Source organism: Bos indicus, chromosome 5, assembly GCF_029378745.1.
Source record: "Bos indicus isolate NIAB-ARS_2022 breed Sahiwal x Tharparkar chromosome 5, NIAB-ARS_B.indTharparkar_mat_pri_1.0, whole genome shotgun sequence".
NCBI lineage: Eukaryota > Metazoa > Chordata > Mammalia > Artiodactyla > Bovidae > Bos > Bos indicus.
The window spans coordinates 63,501,543-63,519,404 of NC_091764.1; the positions used below are offsets into that span (position 1 = coordinate 63,501,543).

The following is a 17,862-nucleotide window of genomic DNA, read 5'->3' on the forward strand; positions in this document are numbered from 1 at the left end:
TAGTCCATCTTCTGCTGGCAGTTCATCAAATGACTGAATGAACAAATCAATGATTCTGGCTTATTTAAAACCATATGTCACATAGAGGTGACTATAATTGTTTTTATATTAACTTTTTAAAAACAGATTTAAGTATTATAATTCTATGGAATAGTATAGAGAATAAGAATCAAAACAGTCACCATACAATTTTATAAATTTGTTTCAGATTATTAAGACATACTAAATTACAGATATATTTGAAGCTCTCTGTACGTCGTTCTTCAATCTATTGATATTTTCACTTCTCCATACCTAATTTTTTGGTTTATCATTTTCTATGGACTGGATTGGTGACGAGTTTTACAATGAGCCTTATTTTTCTTTATGAGGCAAATACTGTAAAATAATATTTTATTTTACTGAGTAGGTGCTACACAGTAGTTTATCCTAAAATTTCCATTTATGCACAAGTTTTGCTTCTAGGTTCTCTTTCCATGTCATCATCACTTTGTCTATTTTTGTATCAATTCCACAACATCTTAATTAATACAGTTTGGGCATCTGGCAAGGCAATCTTCCCATACTTTTCAAAACCACTTTGACTTATTTTGGTTCTGTGTTCTTTTTCATTAATTTTAGTATATGCTTTTCATGCCTCATGAAAAACTCTGCTGAAATATCACAGTGGCTTTAGATTTTAAATTGGGAGATAAATGCCATCTCTATGAGACTGAGCTGGGACATTTTGAATATGGTCTATTGCTTCATTTAATCACAACATTAGTATCTTTCAAAAATGTTTTGCAGTTTTATTCACAAAGGTCTTACATATCTTTTAATAGATTTACACCTAGGTAATTTATACACTTGTTGCTATTGTGAAGGAAGAATCTCATATTATATGTGAGATATATGTCTATAATACATGTTACATGTATGATCAGATCAGATCAGATCGGTCGCTCAGTCATGTCCGACTCTTTGCAACCCCATGAATCACAGCACACCAGGCCTCCCTGTCCAACACCAACTCCCAGAGTTCACTCAGATTCACGTCCATCGAGTCAGTGATGCCATCCAGCCATCTCATCCTCTGTCGTCCCCTTCTCCTTCTGCCCCCAAGCCCTCCTAGCATCACAGTCTTTTCCAATGAGTCAACTCTTCGCATGAGGTGGCCAAAGTACTAGAGTTTCAGCTTTAACATCATTTCTTCCAAAGAAATCCCAGGGCTGATCTCCTTCAGAATGGACTGGTTGGATCTCCTTGCAGTCCAAGGGACTCTCAAGAGTCTTGGGGAGGAGGGTTCAGGATGGGGAGCACATGTATACCTGTGATGGATTCATTTTGATATTTGGCAAAACTAATACAATTATGTAAAGTTTAAAAAAAAAAAAAAAGAGTCTTCTCCAACACAACAGTTCAAAAGCATCAATTCTTCGGCGCTCAGCCTTCTTCACAGTCCAACTCTCACATCCATACATGACCACAGGAAAAACCACAGCCTTGACTAAACGGACCTTTGTTGGCAAAGTAACGTCTCTGCTTTGTAATATGCTATCTAGGTTGGTCATAACTTTCCTTCCAAGGAGTAAGCGTCTTTTGATTTCATGGCTGCAGTCACCATATGATGTTAATTTGGAACCCAAAAAAATAAAGTCTGACACTGTTTCCACTGTTTCCCCATCTATTTCCCACGAAGTGATGGGACTGGATGCCATGATCTTCATTTTCTGAATGTTGAGCTTTAAGCCAACTTTTTCACTCTCCTCTTTCACTTTCATCAAGAGGCTTTTGAGTTCCTCTTCACTTTCTGCCATAAGGGTGGTGTCATCTGCATAGCTGAGGTTATTGATATTTCTCCTGGCAATCTTAATTCCAGCTTGTGTTTCTTCTAGTCCAGCGTTTCTCATGATGTACTCTGCATATAAGTTAAATAAGCAGGGTGACAATATACAGCCTTGATGTACTCCTTTTCCTATTTGGAACCAGTCTGTTGTTCCATGTCCAGTTCTAACTGTTGCTTCCTGACCTGCATACAGATTTCTCAAGAGGCATGTCAGGTGGTCTGGTATTCCCATCTCTTTCAGAATTTCCCACAGTTTATTGTGATCCACACAGTCAAAGGCTTTGGCATAGTCAATAAAGCAGAAATAGATGTTTTTCTGGAACTCTCTTGCTTTTTCAATGATCCAGCGGATGTTGGCAATTTGATCTCTGGTTCCTCTGCCTTTTCTAAAACTAGCTTGAACATCAGGAAGTTCACAGTTCACATATTGCTGAAGCCTGGCTTGGAGAATTTTGAGCATTACTTTACTAGTGTGTGAGATGAGTGCAATTGTGTGGTAGTTTGAGCATTATTTGGCATTGCCTTTCTTTGGGATTGGAATGAAAACTGACCTTTTCCAGTCCTGTGGCCACTGCTGAGTTTTCCACATTTGCTGGCATATTGAGTGCAGCACTTTCACAGCATCATCTTTCATGTATTATATATATATATATATATATATATATATATATATATATATATACATATAACATGTACCATATATATAGGAGATTACTATTGTGTTTTTTATATCAACCTGATACCTAGCAACATTGCTAAACTCCATAATAGTTTGTAGCTCCTTTTGGATATTCTATGGATGTAACATTATAGATCACATGTAATGTCAGTTTGTATCTTCCTTTACAATTATTATGCCCCTTATTTCTTCTTATCTTATTGCATTGGCCAGGACCCTAGTATATTTGAATACAAGCAGTGATATATATTTGCTTTATGTTTCATATAGATAATTTTTACCAGTTAAAAGATATTGTCTTCCAAACATACCTTGTTAATGGTTTATTTGTTAATTATCAGCTAAAATTTTTTCTTGGGACAGGATTTTCAAAGTAGAAAACACAAAGCAAGAGTCTTGTCATTAGGGATCCAGTGGTCCATCTTTATGTGTGTGCATACGCATACATATATAAATATGCACATAAATTTACATAAAGCATATATCTACTCACATAAACAATATGTACATACATATTTACACATACACATATAGGGAAGGATATAGATAAAGGTACTTATACTTGTCCATTTTATTCAGGACAATCACTAAAATTTTCATTGTTACTAACACTATTCTCAATCATTTATAATAACCATATATTATTATCAATGTAATCATAAGAAAAGCAATAAAGTGAGGCTCCACATCACTTTGGATTGCCATTTCCTTCGCCAGGGGGTCTTCCCGACCCAGGAATTGAACCCTGGTCTCCAGCATTGCAGGCAGACGCTTTACCATCTAAGTCACCAGGGAAGCCAAGGAAGATATAAAAGTCTAAGCAATTTTATGAGCAATATTCACTTGGCTAAACACCATAGTGTCCTCTTAGTAACATTGTTTAAAATCTCTAGAGCTCATTTTCTCTTATAATCAAGAGTTTAGAGTGAAGAGGTAATGGAGGGGTGAAAAATCTTACTATAAATGGTATTTGAAAGTTCCTTGTGTGGCTCCACATGGTGTTGCTAGGGAACATAGATTCTTCGTATTTGAAAACCTAGAAAACCAAGGTTCTTATTGTTTTTGGCCATGATCTAGGTCAAGAGTCTGATTTAAGATAGTCTAGAGATGACTTAGCTTCAAAGTATTTGAATATTTATGTTTTATGATCTATCTTCACTAAGAAATAATTACAGGCATTCTCATGTTTTGAAATGGGAGACTATATATCATTCATTATTTTTCATTTTTTAGAAGCTACATAACTTTGAAATATCAGAATAGTAGATAAGGGTATTGTGATTGTTAATATGTGTCAGCTTGATGGGACCACAGATGGTCAAATATGTTTGGTTGAACTTTACTCTGGGTGTGTCTGTGAGGGTATTTTTGGATGAGATCAACATTTAAATTGGCAGACTGAGTAAAGCAGATTGCCCTCTCTAATGTGTGTGTGCTTCATCCAATCAACGGAAAGCCTAAATAGCAAAAAAGGACTGACCCTCCCTTAGGTAGGGAGAATTTCTCCAGCCTAAATACCTTCAGACTGGGACATCAGCTCTTTTCCTGCCTTCAGAATTTAAATAAAACATCACCTCTTTCTGGTTCTCAAGCCTGCCTCCTTTTCTATGGAAACTATGCTTATCATCTCTCCTAGTTCTCAGATCTTCAAACTTAGACTAGAACTAAGCCATCCATTCTCCAAGTCTACAAGTCTCTAGCTTGCCCACTCACTCTGCAGATCTTGGTACTTGTCCACCTCCACAATCACGTGGGCCAATTGCTTATAATAAATCATTTTTTATGTCTTTCTCTATCTCTATATCCTAGTAGCTCTGTTTTTCTGGTGAAACTGACTAATAAAAGCATAAACTCTGTAGCCAGATTACCTCAGCTTGAATCACAGCTCTGTCACTTACTGCTTATATGATTCTCAGCAAGTTATTAAAATCTCAGCATCTTGTTTTCCCCATATTTAAAAAAAGAAAAGTAATATCACTTACCTAAATGGGGCTTTGTGAGAATTAAACAAGTAATTACATTTAAGACACTTAGAAGAATGCCTGACCTATAACAAGTGTTCATTAAACAGTATCTATTAATCATGATGTAGTTATGGTGGTGGTTGTCACTTTTTTATTATAGAATGTATTTTCACATAGCAGTATTATTATGCTTTTATTACTTCCTAAGCAAACATAACTTACTCTTGCCAATGTTAATCTATAGCTAGATAGCCCAGTGAAGAATTTACACCCTCCTACTCAATGGGACTTTCTAGAAGTCCAGGGCTTCCCAGGTGGTGCTGGTGGTAAAGAATCCACCTGCCAGTGCAGGAGATGCAAGAGATGCGGGTTCGATCTCTGGGTCAGGGTGAGGAGCCTCTGGAGTAGGAAATGGCAACCCGTTCTAGTATTCCTGCCTGGAAAATTCCATGGACAGAGGAGCCTGGCAGGCTACAGTCCAGGGGGCTGCAGAGAGTTGTACACGACTGAGTGACTGAGCACACATAGAAAACATTTCCAGGAAGACTAGAAGCAAATGTAGACTCTGCAGGTAAGTGAGGGCCTCCATGGAGTTACAGAGAAGGGAAACCAATCTAAATGAGGCCACTGGATATACCTGATAAATGTGTTTTATAAAAAAGGGGGCAAATATATGAAGGTATAAAGTATATTTCCCTCAACTTCATAAAAATTGATGAGTGCAGAAAGAGATTGTTGTTACATCCAGGTATCAGTATAGAAGTAAACGCCACCAGAATTTAGAACTGGAAGTGAAGAGAATTCTGTATGCAAATTGAAATCACCAGGGGGAACCTAGGTAGATGGAACATAATTACTCAAACTGTAAAGTGCTCAGGGTGTTGTATTAATAATCTGCCTATATTTTTTAAAAGTGCAAGGCATTTTTGAATGGTCAATATGGTCACAAGCCTTTCATTAAATTTAATAATCAAAAGTATTTTTTAAAGTACATACAATGGATAAGTCATAACCATACCAAAAATAAGTGCAAGCCGAGAAGGAAAGAGGAATCTAGTTCTTCCTATTATTATATTTTTTCATCTTTTTATAGTGTTGAAGAGGCTTATACTCAAGTAGAATGACAGAAATGAGTGATTCCCTCTTGACGGGTACAGATTTTGGAGCATTATTTTTTCCTCAAAGCAAACTACACTATTCCACTCCACATCATAAGAGAAAATGAAGATATGATAATGAGTTTTATTAGAGAGCATAGTTGAAGCATTTGGTGGAATTTTAGGAATGGATCTTTAAAATGACATCGAAATAAATCTTAGGAGTGATCTCTATAGTTTTTTAAGCTGAAGGCTATTTGGGTTAAATGAGTCATTTCTTGAATCATTAGGACTGCCTTTCTGTTATGGAGGCACTCTTTTGCATCAAAGGCTATCTCTTAGGGCCCGCAACTAGGAGTCTTGATTTGAAATGATGTCAGAAATGTAGGCAAATCAACAAAATACACTGGATACATCTATGGACTTTTACAGGTAGTGGACAACATTGTTCTTTCCATTTAATAATATGAGAGTGCCCATTCTTACTACCTGCTGTCCGTGAATGGTGACTAGAAAACAAAAAGCCCTATATGGCACATAAATAGAAAGTGATGAAATAAATCTTTGCTTGTTTCAAACTGTCACTTTCGAGATCAATCTTTTCTGAGTAATAGTTTCATGACTTTTCATGAAGTGCTATTCCAAAATTTCTGCTGCTGCTGCTAAGTCACTTCAGTCGTGTCCGACTCTGTGCGACCCCATAGATGGCAGCCCACCAGACCCCGCTGTCCCTGGGATTCTCCAGGCAAGAACACTGGAGTGGGTTGCCATTTCCTTCTCCAATGCATGAAAGTGAAAAGTGAAAATGAAGTTGCTCAGTCATGTCTGACTCTTTGCGACCCCATGGACTGCAGCCTACCAGGCTCCTCCGACCATGGGATTTTCCAGGCAAGAGTACTGGAGTGGGGTGACACTGCCTGCTCTGCCAAAACGACTACATGGATCATATTTATATGCTTTTAACTTTCACCTTTTTCCAGTGGTCATGTATGGATGTGAGAGTTGGACTATAAAGAAAGCTGAGCGCAGAAGAATTGATGCTTTTGAACTGTGGTGTTGGAAAAGACTTTTGAAATTCCCTTGGACTGCAAGGAGATCCAACCAGTCCATCTTAAAGATCAGTCCTGGTGTTCATTGGAAGTACTGATGTTGAAGCTGAAACTCCAATACTTTGGCCACCTGATGTGAAGAGCTGACTCATTTGAAAAGACCCTGATGCTGGGAAAGATTGAAGGCAGGAGGAGAAGGGGATGACAGAGGATGAGATGGTTGGATGGCATCACCGACTCAATGGACATGAGTTTGGGTGGACTCCGGGAGTTGGTGATGGACAGGGAGGCCTGGCGTGCTGCGGTTCATGGGGTCACAAAGAGTCGGACACGACTGAGTGACTAAACTGAACTGAACTGAACTTTCACCTGCAAGTGGACGTTGTCTAGTTACAGAGAGTGGGGACTACTCTCTAGCTGTGGTGTGTGGGCTTCTCACTGCAGTGGTCTCTCTTGCTGCGGAGCACAGGCTTTAGGCATACCAGCTCAGTAGTTGCAGCTTGTGGAATCTAGCGCGCACGCTCAGTATTTGAGGCACATGGGCTCAGGTGCTCTGTAGCACGTGGACCAGGGATTGAACCTGTGTCCCCTGCATTGTCAGGCAGACTCCTACCCTTTGTACCACGCAGGAAGTCTGGCCTTCCCACCTTTTATTAACAGTGAGTGAACTAATTCATTACACAGTAGGCAGATAAATACAGATTAACCTAATGAATGAATGGAGAGGTAAACATTTTTATCACAGATGAGTCAAGGGAAAATGCATTTATGAGCCTCCATAAGACTGTTAGCATTCATTTAGTTGGACAGCCCTATAACACTGATTTAGAATCTCAACCTACCCATAAGGAATAAACTGTGAAGTTTTGGCAAGGTATTCTCATCTACTTTTATCTCGTCATGTCTTGCTATTTCCTGTTGTGAGTATCCTAGGATTCGGGCATATCAAATAATTCACAGAGCCCTGAAAGTACCCAATCTTCACTGTGTTTACATTTGCCTTCCCTTCTGCTTGGGTTGCTCTTCCTTTATCTGCCTTTAAGATTATACTTAACCTGTGAGATTCAACTCAGGTGTCAGATCACCTACATAGCCTCTATTAATTTCTGGACAGAGTTAATCAACTCCTTGACCCTTACCTATTTCTGTGATAGCAAGTATCACTGTACTGTGATTAGTTTTTTTTTTTTTTTTTTTTTAACCTCTGCTAGGCAGGAGCTTAAATGAGAAACACATACCCCAATAAGTAATCAATTTTTATGTTACATTCATGTAGCCATATTCCTTCAACTGCCAAGGGTTTTGATTTCTTGCAACTCTACTCCTTTAACTATCATAGATTCCTGACATTATGTCTTCCTAATTCCAACATGGGCTCAAATCCAGCACTGAACTGAATGTTTCTCATGTTTGAGGTGTGTTGAGTAGAGCCATTTCTTGTTCTCATGTTTTGTATAAACATGCTATGTATTTTATTGTTAACCTTTAATGAATGACACTCACCTTATTTGTCACACTTGGTCTAAATAAGTTATTTCATTATGTCTGTCAGAGCTAACACTTAGGGCTAGTTATTAAAACTGGGGAAGTAAATTTTCGTTATGAGTGACCTGAAATGAGGAGAAAGGGAACTCTGAAGAAAGTGAACTACTGACTGTGTCTAGAAAAGTAGAAGTCAAAGTATAGGTAAGAAGTGGGAATGAAGGCTTAAAAGATACATTGCAAAAAGAGTGAAATTTCAAGTGATTTAGATCCTTATCTTGCCTCTCACTTCTTGAATAGATGCTTTATTTTCCATCTGTGCACTTCATTTTCCTCATTTGTTAAGTTAGGGAACTGTACTTAAGTATACCATCAGTATGACTTTTGCAATGTGCAGGCACAAGGATATTAGTATTTGATTAATTAAAAATTAAATTAGTGCTTTTAACTTTATATCACCACTACAAAAGATCTTAAGCAATAATATTAATATAATCACAGATCTAATGAGCTGTATCGGAGAAGGCAATGACACCCCACTCCAGTACTCTTGCCTGGAAAATCCCATGGATGGAGGAGCCTGGTGGGCTGCAGTCCATGGGGTTGTGATGAGTCGGAACGACTGAGTGACTTCAATTTCACTTTTCACCTTCATGCACAGAAGAAAGAAATGGCAACCCACTCCAGTGTTCTTGCCTGGAGAATCCCAGGGACAAGGGAGTCTGGTGGGCTGCCGTCCATGGGGTCACACAGAGTTGGACACAACTGAAGCGATTTAGCAGCAGCAGCAGCAACAATGAGCTGTATATTTTTGCATGCACATTAAATGCATGAACAATAATGTTTTTTTAAAAAATCCATCCATATACATCTAGAATAAGAATAGCTAATATTTATTTAAGGGTTATTGTGTGCCCAGATATTCTAGCTCTATATTTGCATTAACTCATATAATCCTAACAATATACATTTTAATTCTGGTTTTACAGATGCGAAGTTGTGGCACAGAGAGGTTAATAACTTGCCCAAAGTCATACAGCTTGAAACTGGCAGAATCAGGATTCAAACCCAGGCAGTCTGTAGCCACATTTGGGAAACAATGGACAGGAGGATGTCTACAGTCCATTCTAGCACTATGTCTCTCTGACTTTACTTTTCTCTGGAGCACACTCTTCTGAGTTCCTAAGAATGTACTTAACAAATCTACTTAGTTTAATAAGTTCCTCTCAAAGAGAGTCTAAGTTAGACTGCATGTGATTTTTAGCCTTTTCACTTTCATCTCCTCACAGTTACATGAAATCGCTCATTTAGTCAGTTATCCACAAATGCTAATGTCTAATTTTATTGCATTTTCAGAAAATGCATTATCTGACATTTCCACAAGAAATACTCATTTGTTACTATGAAGAGGCTGTATAAAGTTACCTCTTTCCAAAGGAATCAGTATGTCTTTGAAATTTAATAATTTACTGAGTACCATATGCTGTTTTGTTTAGTTGTTAAGTCATGTCTGACTCTTTTGCAACCACATGAACTGTAGCCCATCAGATTCCTCTGCCCATGGGATTTCCCAAGCAAGAATACTGGACTGGATTGCCTGTTTCCTTCTCCAGGGGATCTTCCTGACCAAGAGATCAAACCGACATCTCCTGCATAGAAGGTGTATTCTTTACCACTAAGCCACTTGGGAGCCCAAGTACCATTTAGGTATTCTCAGAAGAAATAGCATGCATAGAAATTCAGAGATGGCAGGAGCTTAGATATTATCCTGTCCTAATACCAAGCAGTGACTTCTTCTTTTCTGCTTCCTTGAACACTGGACTTTCAGCTTTTGGTTTCTGGTCTCCTATATGGAGAACCTACTACCTTCACTACTGGTTCTTTTGTTCGTTAGTAAGTACACCTCATCCCCTTTATGAAATCAGATGTGTGTGTGTGTGTGTGTGTGTGTGTGTGTGTGTGTGTGTGTCTGTGCATGCTACTCATACGTATATGATACTCATTGATTATTCTGTGGTTTTTCAAGCAAAATAGAAATTTATTTTCTTTTTGGAAAAGTTATATATACTTATAGAATATATAACATTCATTTTTAGTAAAGTTAATATATTTTCATACTAGAAGATAATTTAGAAAAATCTGAAAGCAGATATAAATCAGATATAATCCCAGGAACCAGCCCTTTTGCTAATATTTTGATATTCTTTTCTTTTAATATGAGTATTATGCATGTGCTAGTATTTTGCATGTATCTGTTTTAAACTAATTTGGGATTATTTATATTCTCATACTTTTTCATGTATAGTAAGGCTCCTCCTCTACCACATACACTTAAATCAGTTTTCAATAATGTTTTTGAGAAACAGACATAAAAACAGTAAGGGCTTCCATGTCTAGACAAGAGACTAAATTTGACCTTCTGCCTGAAATAAGAAAACAAAGACAGAATATAAGAAATGATGGTTTGTAAGGCACTGGACATGAGGAGTTGAGAGACAGAAATTTTGAGAGACAGCAAACAGAGAGTCCTGTGACTGCCCAGACTATAGCCATGAGGGAGTTTCCAAGCTGTGTTCCAGGAACAGGGAACTCAGAGTGGTGGACTCCCAGTGCTGGTGACAGTATGGAAAGATCGAGGTGACTAGAGTTGTCAGTTGACAGAGCATATAAAGGAGAGAGGTATATAGAGATAAAACTTCAAAAAAGGACTCCCCCAAATAATCAGTATGATCAGATCAGGCAAATGAAGAAATGACTCGACCTTGGCAAAAGAACCACTTGAAAGAATTATTGGTATGAGTGCCCAGTGCCAATTCAGGCCCAGTAATTGTGCCTGTTACCATCAGCCAGATAAGAATTAAGTAGAGCACACAGAAGAATCTTGCTTAGAGGAAACCAGAATTGAAAGAGACACGTGTACCCCAATGTTTATCGCAGCACTGTTTATAATAGCCAGGACATGGAAGCAACCTAGATGTCCATCAGCAGATGAATGGGTAAGAAAGCTGTGGTACATATGCGCAATGGAGTATTACTCAGCCATTAAAAAAGAATACATTTGAATCAGTTCTAATGAGGTGGATGAAACTGGAGCCTATTATACAGAGTGATGTAAGCCAGAAAGAAAAACACCAATACAGTATACTAACGCATATATATGGAATTTAGAAAGATGGTAACAATAACCCTGTGTATGAGACAGCAAAAGAGACACTGATGTATAGAACAGTCTTTTGGACTCTGTGGGAGAGGGAGAGGGTGGGTTGATTTGGGAGAATGGTATTGAAATATGTATAATATCATATATGAAACGAGTCACCAGTCCAGGTTCGATGCACGATACTGGATGCTTGGGGCTGGGGCACTAGGATGACCCAGAGGGATGGTATGGGGAGGGAGGAGGGAGGAGGGTTCAGGATGGGGAACACATGTATACCTGTGGCAGATTCATTTTGATATATGGCAAAACCAATACACTATTGTAAAGTTAAAATAAAATTTAAAAAAAAGAATTTATTCCCAAATCTAAACTTAATGCATTAAATATACTATGTACTCAACCTATAATTGATAGGTAACCTATAATTGATAGGTAACCTGTGATTGAGGTAAGACAGCTTCAAACGAGTCATGTTTTCTTGAGGGGACTATATGTATGTAGAAATTCTAGAGCTAATGGTTTAGTCTCCAGAATATACAAATAACTATTGCAACTCAACAACAAAAAAGACAAACGATGCAATTTAAAAATGGGCAGAGAAATTTAACAGATAGTTCTCCAAATAAATCATGCAAATAGCCAATAAACACATGAAAATATGCTCAAAATCCTTAGTCACTGGGGAAATCAAAACCACAGTGATATATCACTTTATTCCTGCTAGGATGACTGTAATAATTACTTTCAAAACCCTGGAAAATAAAGAGTATTGGCAAGTATGTGGAGAAATTGGAAACTTCCTACATGGATGGTGGGAAAATAAAATGGTATACTTGCTGTGGAAAACAGCTTGGCCATATCTCTAAAAACAGAATTATCATATGACCCAGAAGTTCCAGTCTTAACTTTATACCAAAAAAAATTGTAAAAACATGCAAATCATAAACTAGCCCAAATTCAGAAACAACCCAAGTGCCTACCAACTGATAACTGAATAAATTAAAATGATATACCCATTTGATGGAATATTATATAACTATAAAAAGGAAGTACTGATACATGCTACAGTGTGGATGAACTTTGAAAACATTATGTAAATGAAAGAAGCTAGACCCAAAGGGCCACATATTGGATAATCCCATTATAATGAAATGTCCAGAATAGGAAAATTCGTGAATACTGAACACAGATTAGTAATTGCCAGAGACTGGGGGAAGGAGGAAATGAGATGTGACTGCTTAATGAGCATGTGATTTCCTTTTTGGCACAATGAAAATATTCTTAAATTATAAAGTGATGATGTTTGTATAGCATTTCAAGTGTACTAAATGCCAATAAATCACAAACTTTAAAAAAAAAAAAAGATTCTTGCTTAGTAGTAAGAAATAATTAACCTAATATTAGTACTGCTGTGTTCTTCCCTAACACAATAAAAAAGTAAGACCCCCAATGGATCAAACAGTTCTGAAGTAATTTAATTGCATTCCAAAAAAAACCCTGAAGAATATTTATAGGAATAGAAAAATACCCAGCATCAAATAAAGTAAAATTCATAATATCTGGCATCTGAACCAAAATTGCCAGGTGTGTAAACAAGAAGGAAATACTACCCAATAAGGAGGTAAATTAATCAAACTGATTCAGAACTGATATATGTTATAATTAGCACACACAGAGATAAAAACATTACAACATACATTAAAATTATATTCTACATGTTTAAAACAGTGAAGTAGAGGCTGGGAAAACAGAGAAAAGACATAATTCAAATTTCTAGAGATAAAGTCTGAGATAAAAAAATACATTGGACAGGATAATGGGAAAATTAGACATTATAGAAGAAAATATCAGTAAACTTGAAGATATAGCAACTGAAATTACTCAAAATAAAACAGAACAGAAAAAAAAATTTGACGAAAAAGTGGTTGAAAACTTTTCCAAATTTGGTGAAAGCTATTCTTTTTTTTTTTTCATTTAATATTTTGCTGCCAAAATTTGTCTTGGTTCCTATATATCATGTGAAAATGTGGTTCCAGAGGCTATAAAATAGTATTTTCTCCTGGAATATTAAAGAAGTATTAAAATACTATCAGTATTTTATGATTATTTAGTTCTTTAATTATGCTTGAGAATTTTTATTTCAATTTTTTTCTCACAAAGAATGCTGTAATTAACCTTTCCTCCACAAGTGCTTGGAGAAGGCAATGGCACCCCACTCCAGTACTCTTGCCTGGAAAATCCCATGGTCGGAGGAGCCTGGTGGGCAGCAGTCCACGGGGTCGAGAAGAGTTGGACACCAGTGAAGCGACTTAGCAGCAGCAGCAGCCACAAATACTGATTTGCATCTGATCCTTGAGATATATTTCCTGAAGTGGATTTACTAGGTAAATAATTTGCATATAGTTTAGGTTTTTAGTATATAATTTTGAGGTATTTTTCAGAAAGATTATGTAGTGTGTATATATAATATGGACATGGCTTCCCTCATGGCTCAGTGGATAAAGAATCTGCCTGCCAATGCCAGATATGTGGGTTTAATTCTTAGGCTGGGAAGAGCCCCTGGAGAAGGAAATGGCAACCTACTCCAGTATTCTTGCCTGGGAAATCCCAAGGAAGGAGGACCCTGACAAGCTACAGACCACTGGGTCATGAAAGAGTCCACACGACTTAGGGACTAAACAACAACAAAGCATAGATACAGAATATTTTGCCACATTCTATCCAGTGGGTTAGTCACTAAGGTGTGTCTGACTCTTGGACCCCATGGACTGTAACCTGCCAGGTTCCTCTGTCCATGGAATTTTCCAGGCAAGAATCGAACAGAAATCGAATTCCAAAATAGGAATTGAACCTGGGTCTCCTACATTGCAGGCAGATTCTTTACCAACTGAGCTACAAGTAGACGTCATTATAAAAGAAAAAAGGGATTATTGAAAAAAAGGGAGAGAAATTAGTTACTTTTATAGGTGAAAAAAAGCAGCCATTTAAAATGTGCATTTGTTGCTTAAATATTTTTCACATTCATTGTAAATGCTAGTTCATATCTTCAGGCCTCTTTTCTATTAGGTGTAAGTATTTTTCTTAGGTAAATTTATATCAAATTATATGTTGATATAATTTCAAGAGAGTATCCTCTTTGAAATACATTTACATTTATCACTGTCTATAAGTCTTAAACCTGCTTGCTGCTGCTGCTGCTGAGTCACTTCAGTCATGTCCCACTCTGCATGACCCCATAGACGGCAGTCCACCAGGATCCCCTGTCCCTGGGATTCTCCAGGCAAGAACACTGGAATGGGTTGCTATTTCCTTCTCCAATGCATGAAAGTGAAAAGTGAAAGTGAAGTCTCTCAGTTGTGTCCAACACAGCGACCCCATAGACAGCAGTCCACCAGGCTCCCCTGTCCCTGGGATTTTCCAGGCAAAAGCACTGGAGCGGGTCGCCATTGCCTTCTCCTAAACCTGCTTATTTCTCCCTTAAACTGGTTTTGGCTTTTCGGTTATATAATACAAACAGTTAAGAATAAAGGTACTTAGTCCTTTCATTTACAAGAGAATTCTATATCTATAATACCTTTCCCCTCAGCTTGCTTTAATCTAACAAATCTCTCTTACACCTCATAAGTCTATGCAGGTCAGGAAGCAACAGTTAGAACTGGACATGGAACAACAGACTGGTTCCAAATAGGAAAAGGAGTATGTCAAGGCTGTATATTGTCACCCTGCTTATTTAACTTATATGCAGAGTACATCATGAGAAACCCTGGGCTGGAAGAAGCACAGGCTGGAATCATGATTGCCAGGAGAAATATCAATAACCTCAGATATGCAGATGACACCACCCTTATGGCAGAAAGTGAAGAGGAACACAAAAGCCTCTTGATGAAAGTGAAGAGGAGAGTGAAAAAGTTGGCTTAAAACTCAACATTCAGAAAACTAAGATTATGGCATCTGGTCCCACCACTTCATGGCAAATAGATGGGGAAACAGTGTCAGACTTTTTTTTTGGGGGCTCCAAAATCACATCATATGGTGACTGTAGCCATGAAATTAAAAGACGCTTACTCCTTGGAAGGAAAGTTATGACCAACCTAGATAGCATATTCAAAAGCAGAGACATTACTTTACCAACAAAGGTCTGTCTAGTCAAGGCTATGGTTTTTCCTGTGGTCATGTATGGATGTGAGAGTTGGACTGTGAAGAAACCTAAGCACTGAAGAATTGATGCTTTTGAACTGTGGTGTTGGAGAAGACTCTTAAGAGTCCTTGGACTGCAAGGAGATCCAACCAGTCCATTCTAAAGTAGACCAGTCCTGGGTGTTCATTGGAAGGACTGATATTGAAGCTGAAACTCTAATACTTTGGCCACTTCATGCGAAGAGTTGACTCATTGGAAAAGACTCTGATGCTGGGAGGGATTGGGGGCAGGAGGAGAAGGGGATGACGGAGGATGAGATGGCTGGATGGCATCACCGACTCGATGGTCATGAGTTTGGGTGAACTCTGGGAGTTGGTGATGGACAGGGAGGCCTGGCGTGCTGCAATTCATGGGGTCGCAAAGAGTCAGACAGGACTGAGGGACTGAACTGAACTGAAGATTCAATCCAACGGCTAATGACAAGGGGAAAACCCACTGTATGACATAATGGAAGAAAATTTTCCTTCACCAGAAGTGGTGTCAGTTACACTTGAACCTATTTTAGGAAGAGTTAATGCTTTATTTAAAAATACATGAATTGGAGATCTAATTAAATACTGCCAAGTTTACTCAATATGCATATCCAGCACATAATGGTTATGGAGAGATTCCTGGCCTGAGTGCCCTCCTCTGCAGAACTCTATTTCTTTCCAAACTATAATAATGAGAATCAAACTCATCAGGATTCATTCTAGCTCTGAAATTCTATAATTTGGGGTTGTTTTCTAAATCAAAGTTAGCATTTTCTTCCAAAGAATCATTTTCTGAGGTTGTCTGTATCTGTTTTAGAAAGCGTGAGGAAGGGGTTAATTTTTAATGGCTGCAGACCTGCTACAGATGTTAAAGGTACACTGCCTGTACTGCTAGCTGGGCTTAAAATCTTGAGCAAATAAATGCACATGTAGAAGCTTCCAAAATTTATGTAGTGAATCTATTTGGTCTTTCATGCTTCAAGAAACTAATAGAATGTGATGTCTCCTTTGAAGTCAGTGGCAGCTCTGAACTCAGTTAAAGAATGTGCCAGCTTACTACTAATAGAAAAATTGAGTCAATTTTTATCCCCTCAGTGAAAAATTAATCAAACAAGCCTATTTTTAAACAGCAGGTAAACCATTTAATAGTTAGGGTTTAGATTATGTGTATAGTTTGGGAGAAATGTTCAAATGTATGACATCAGATTTCAAATACATTATTTTAATGCATTTGAATGGGGTTATTGAAACAATGTATTGATGGACCTAGTGGATATTGCTGGGGGAAAAGAAGTTTGTAATCACGTAACTTTATTCCAAATAATAAAATTGTCATTTTACTTGTATAAGTTTTATAATTATAATTAAATTATAAATATGTATATGCTTATCTTTGTGTGTGTTTGTGATAATAATGGCTTATGTTTTAAGATGTGAAATGGTTTTATAACACGTTCATGGTTTCCTGGTTTGACTCTGAAACCTCTGGATTCACTTAACTTCCTGAAGAAAGAGACAGCACTATAATATGAAAGTAGATATTACTGGAAAAAGTCAACTAGTAGCAGTAAATGTCAAAATTCACCTTAAAATGGCATCTCTAATTATAAATTGACACTAGCAAAGCATTGGCAGTTTCCATGATATTATATGAATTCACAAGCTCTTGCAGCTGCCAGCCAAATCTCCAGTTTCTCTCCTACATTTGCTTTCCTTTATGACATTTGATCAGTCAACAGTAGGAACGCTGGTGTTCTTCTAAGCCACCCTACAGTTTAAAATCCTGACTACTTCATGTTTTCCTGAAAGTGGGGCGGGGAGAGCAGCAATTCTTTCAGAATGAGATCTGTACTTATCAATCACAGCAGCAGCAGCTGGAAACTGGTCTTTGCAGAGGTGAAGCTGGTGCATTTGCTGGAAAGGGAAAAGCTGTTTCTGATTAAAATGGAGGCAAAATAATTCAGGCAGCTGGTGAGGCTTCTGAAAATGGGGAAGATTGGATTTCCAGGGTTTAAGCAATAAAGCAGAGAGAATTTAAGTTTATGAAAAGCAGAGAGGAGAACAGCTTCAGGTGAGTTTTAAAATGGAAACTGGGGAGCTCTTATACTGAGAAACATCATACAGGTTGAGTCATAGTTGCAGAGTGAAGGGGTGAAAGCCTGATTCTGAAAGCCACGTTGATAGAGAAAGGTGATAAAGATAAAACCTCAGCCCCCAGCACAGCCTCAGAAGCCTACCTGGATGAGTAATACCTCTGGTACCACTAGGTAGATCCCCCTTCTGTTGACTTCCTTGGGCTACTTGTACCTTCTCTGAATCTCTCATGTGAAATCCCTCAACTTAGAGTCCTCTACAGTTATGTCACTCAAAGTGCAGTTTGAGGACCAACAGCATATACAAACTCAGAACTACTGAAGCAGAATGCCATTTTCC

The 17,862-nt window shown here is 37.9% G+C and overlaps 1 protein-coding gene across 11 annotated transcripts in view; it reads right to left on the reverse strand.

The window, feature by feature from the left end:
• ANKS1B (ankyrin repeat and sterile alpha motif domain containing 1B) overlaps nucleotides 1-17,862 on the reverse strand; it is a 1,154,742-nt gene that overhangs the window by 587,032 nt on the left and 549,848 nt on the right. The gene's annotated exons all lie outside the window — the stretch shown is intronic.